Source organism: Mus caroli, unplaced genomic scaffold (assembly GCF_978045245.1).
Source record: "Mus caroli unplaced genomic scaffold, Mus_caroli_1 scaffold_33, whole genome shotgun sequence".
Classification (NCBI taxonomy): Eukaryota; Metazoa; Chordata; class Mammalia; order Rodentia; family Muridae; genus Mus; species Mus caroli.
Window position 1 is genome coordinate 3,082,835 of NW_028227288.1, and position 5,025 is coordinate 3,087,859.

Below are 5,025 nucleotides of genomic sequence, written 5' to 3' on the forward strand. Positions count from 1 at the left end.
CCCTCTCCAAGACCGCGCAAGGCGCCGGCCACGGCCGCAGGGCCGGGACGCCCTCCAAACCACAGCTTCTCCCGCCCGCCGAGCCGGCTCCCTACCCCTCCGCCCCCCAAGACCCCGCTGACCGCCCGGACGCGTGCGTGCCCGGCCGCCCCCCATGCGGGGGGTCCGGCAGCACGGCCACGGGTCTGCCAGGGGGAGAGGGGGGGAGAGGAAAAAGTACCGGCCGCGGCGAGCGGGGAGGGGGAACGACACAGCAGAACGAGGGCCGACGACGACGGCAAGGGCGGCCGCGGCAGGGCCCCTCCCGGAAGGGGGAAACCTCACAAGGGACCGAGAGGCCGCTCGGACAACGGGCCGGACAGGGCACGCGAGGCAAAACCGGCGGGAATCACACTGCACCACTCCCCTGGGCAGTCCCACCACGCCCGCAGCGCCGAGGCGACCCGAAACCTGACGGCCCCCCGGGAGCCCGAGGAGGCGACACCAACACGAGAGAGAGCGATGTCCACGCACCGATGCCGACCGACGAAGACCCACGAGCGGCAGCGGGTCCCCACGTCCGACGACGCGCCGGACGCGGCCAACAGCCGTCCTCCCACAAAACGGCCCGCCCCCGAGAGCGAGATTCAACCAACGCCAGACGCGGACCCTCTCGGCCCCGAGGAGGGGGAAGGAGGGCTCCCGCGATTCCGCCAGCCGTGGGAACGCTGCCACGGGAAGGGGGGACGAGGCGACAGCCACACAGCCCGAGAAGCACACAGCACGCAACACGCGCGGCACAGGCCCGCGTCGCGGGAGCGGCCAAAGTCGTGGACGCGAGCGAGAGGGACGCACGCGACGGAAGGCGCGGGTGAGGCACGGGAAGACGGGCGGGACCCGGGAGCCCACCGTCGCCTCCCCAACACCCCATCCCGCGGCGGCCCCCAGGAGGGGAGGAAGGTACCGCGCACGCGGGGGTGTGCACGGAGCCCTTTCCCCAGCCACCACCACACAACCGGGCCGACCGACCACACGGCCCCGCCACCACGGCAGGACGACCGACAGGCTCTGCCCCGCGTGATCCCTCCCCAAACTCGGAGCGGGGAGGCGCGGGCCGCGGTAGACGAGAGAGCAAACGCTGCGCGCGCAGGAGGTGGTCAGGGGGCGAGCCCTCGAGGGGACCGACCGGGAGAGACCCCTCGAGACCCACACCCTTTCCGGAAGATAGCTAGAGAAGGCAACTTTCTCACTGAGGGCGGGACGGACCCAAAACCCCGACGAGCTCCGGCAACCGAGAGGATACGTGCGACAAGCGCACACACAGGGAAGCGAGAAGACCCACAACGCGGGGGTCCGCGCGGGGGGGTCTGCGGCAACAGGAAGGTTCCCTTCCAAGGGTACTTTGAGCATCCGCGGACAGAGGAGACCCTGCAACCGGTCCCCCCCGAAAGGCCAGGCCCCCCCCAAGCTCCCCACAAGGAAGCAAGGAGTTTCACGAAACTTCTCAAAAAGGCCAGCCGCGACCGCTCAGCACCAACCCTACGCGCAAGGTCCGCGAGTGCGCGGGGCTGGGCGCTCACCCGACGAAGGGGGCTTGTTTTTCCTAGCCCCCTCCTCTCCTCCTCGACCCCCCTTTCACGGGCTTCCCGGACACGAACGGGAAGGCACAGAGCCAGACAGATAACCGGCAACCGAGAGAGGATGCGTGCGACAAGAGAAGACCCACACGCGGGCATCCGCGCGGGGGGATCTGCGGCAGCAGGAAGGTTCTCTTCCAGGGGTATTTTGAGCATACGCGGACAGAGGAGACCCTGCAACAGGTCCCCCCCGAAAGGCAGGCCACTGCCACTCTCCAAGCTCCACACGAGGAGCAAGGAAGCTTCACGAAACTTTTCAAAAAGGCCAGCCGCGACCGCTCAGCACCATCCCTACGCGCAAGGTCCGCGAGTGCGCGGGGTGGGCGCTCGCCCAACGAAGGGGGCTTTTTTTTTAACCGCCCTTCCTCTAATCCTCGACCCCCCTTTCATGGGCTTCTCGGACACAAACGGGAAGGCACACAGCCAGACGGAGCACCGGAGGCACGCCAGGAAACGGGAAGCGCCACCACCAACTCAGAAGCGGGCACCTAGGTGGCAAAACCTGGAACGATCCAGGAGCACCTCTGCAAGAAACAGAACGCGCGTGCACACACCAGACGGGAAGGTTATGCATCGCCACCAGCCAACATTCCCCGGCTCAGGGAAGATGGGCAAGCGATCCACGAGGACCACGCGAACCACTGCGAGAAGTGCGCGCGGGTCAGTGCTCGGGCCGGAGAGCCGCACCCCTGCCTTCCACACACCACCGGAATACGGATAGGGTGGAGAGACGAGGGGCCCGCTGGCAGAACGAGAAGAGCGGCCGCCATTCGCCATGAATGTCCGTCCCTCGCCTGGCGCGGCTTAGGCCCTGGCCCGAAGAGAACTCAGGAGCACCACATCGATCTAAGCAGAGTGAGCGACAACACGCAACCGGGAGAAACAAGCGAGATAGGCACGTCTTACACGCGGGGCAAGACAGTACGGATCCGGGCAGAGACACAACGAAGGTGCTGCCACAAAAAAAAAAGTGCACTCGGGAGGCACGTGGCAGGAAGACTCAGACACCACAATCAAGAGAGGAGGATTCAGGACTCTCCACCTCCCCCCCCGCCAAAAAAAAAAAAAATGCACTCGGGAGGCATGTGGCAGGAAGAACCAAGACACCGCAGACAGGAGAGTGGAGGATTCGGGACTCTCCACCTCCCCCCCGCCAAAAAAAAAAAAAAAATGCACTCGGGAGGCATGTGGCAGGAAGAACCAAGACACCGCAGACAGGAGAGTGGAGGATTCGGGACTCTCCACCTCCCCCCCGCCAAAAAAAAAAAAAAAATGCACTCGGGAGGCGTGTGGAAGACGTGGAAACGAAAGACAGTGGAGGTTCGGGACTCCCAGGAAAAAAAAAAAAAAAAAAAACCAGCGGGAGGAACACAAAACACTAGCACGAGACAGCTGGCTGCAACCATTCCACACAGGACACAGGTGTGACAACGACAACGTGGAAATCGGGAAAAACGCCTGAGAACGCAGCAATATGACAGCCCCTGGTTGTCACAAGCTGCCCAGCAAGCGCACACACAAACGGGAAGCAAAAGCACGGAAAGCAGGAAGCATGTCTCGGGCACAGTTTCAGGCAAGGCGACAGACCCAAGCCGATATGCAAAGAAAAATAGGCTGGACAAGCAAACAGCCTTGATTGAAAGGGTCTTTTCTCTTTAGTGTCCTTTAGTGTCCTTTAGTGTAAATAGGGAAAGGACAGCGTGTCACTACATATCTCCAGGTCCAATAGGAACAGATAGAATAGATCAAAACCATAAAAATGACAGGGAGGAAGATGACAGCCCACAGAGAACAACTGGAAGTCATACATGGGGGGGTGGCCCAAAAATGTCCCCATGAAGAAAAGAACCGGACGTCAAACGAACAACTGGTCGACCTGACAACCGGGAATACTCAAAATACCGATAGGTAAATGAAAAAAAGGCGGGACCATAGCTTTCCCTCGGCTTCAGAAGTAAAGCGCCCCCGGTGACAAAGACAGAGAGGGCTTCTGGAGAAAAAAAAGATCCGACACTCCAGCTGGCCCGGCCACATCGGCTTGTAAGCCGGGCCCGTCGCGTCCTCTCGGACTCAGAAGTACAGTGACACCCGTGACAGGGTCACGGAGGGCTTCTGGAGGAAAAAAAGATCCGACACTCCAGCTGGCCGGGCCATATCGGCTTGTAAGCCGGGCCCCTCGCGTCCTCTCGGACTCAGAAGTACAGTGACACCGGTGACAGGGACAGAGAGGGCTTCTGGAGGAAAAAAAGATCCCAACCTCCAGCTGGCCGGGCCACATCGGCTTGTAAGCCGGGCCCGTCGCGTCCTCTCGGACTCAGAAGTACAGTGACACCGGTGACAGGGTCACGGAGGGCTTCTGGAGGAAAAGATCCGACACTCCAGCTGGCCGGGCCACATCGGCTTGTAAGCCGGGCCCGTCGCGTCCTCTCGGACTAAGAAGTACAGTGACACCGGTGACAGGGACACGGAGGGCTTCTGGAGGAAAAAAAGATCCGACACTCCAGCTGGCCGGGCCATATCGGCTTGTAAGCCGAGCCCCTCGCGTCCTCTCGGACTCAGAAGTACAGGGACACCGGTGACAGGGACAGAGAGGGCTTCTGGAGGAAAAAAAGATCCCAACCTCCAGCTGGCCGGGCCACATCGGCTTGTAAGCCGGGCCCGTCGCGTCCTCTCGGACTCAGAAGTACAGTGACACCGGTGACAGGGTCACGGAGGGCTTCTGGAGGAAAAGATCCGACACTCCAGCTGGCCGGGCCACATCGGCTTGTAAGCCGGGCCCGTCGCGTCCTCTCGGACTAAGAAGTACAGTGACACCGGTGACAGGGACACGGAGGGCTTCTGGAGGAAAAAAAGATCCGACACTCCAGCTGGCCGGGCCATATCGGCTTGTAAGCCGAGCCCCTCGCGTCCTCTCGGACTCAGAAGTACAGGGACACCGGTGACAGGGACAGAGAGGGCTTCTGGAGGAAAAAAAGATCCCAACCTCCAGCTGGCCGGGCCACATCGGCTTGTAAGCCGGGCCCGTCGCGTCCTCTCGGACTCAGAAGTACAGTGTCCCGGGTGACAGGGACACGGAGGGCTTCTGGAGGAAAAGATCCGACACTCCAGCTGGCCGGGCCACATCGGCTTGTAAGCCGGGCCCGTCGCGTCCTCTCGGACTAAGAAGTACAGTGACACCGGTGACAGGGACACGGAGGGCTTCTGGAGGAAAAAAAGATCCGACACTCCAGCTGGCCGGGCCATATCGGCTTGTAAGCCGAGCCCCTCGCGTCCTCTCGGACTCAGAAGTACAGGGACACCGGTGACAGGGACAGAGAGGGCTTCTGGAGGAAAAAAAGATCCCAACCTCCAGCTGGCCGGGCCACATCGGCTTGTAAGCCGGGCCCGTCGCGTCCTCTCGGACTCAGAA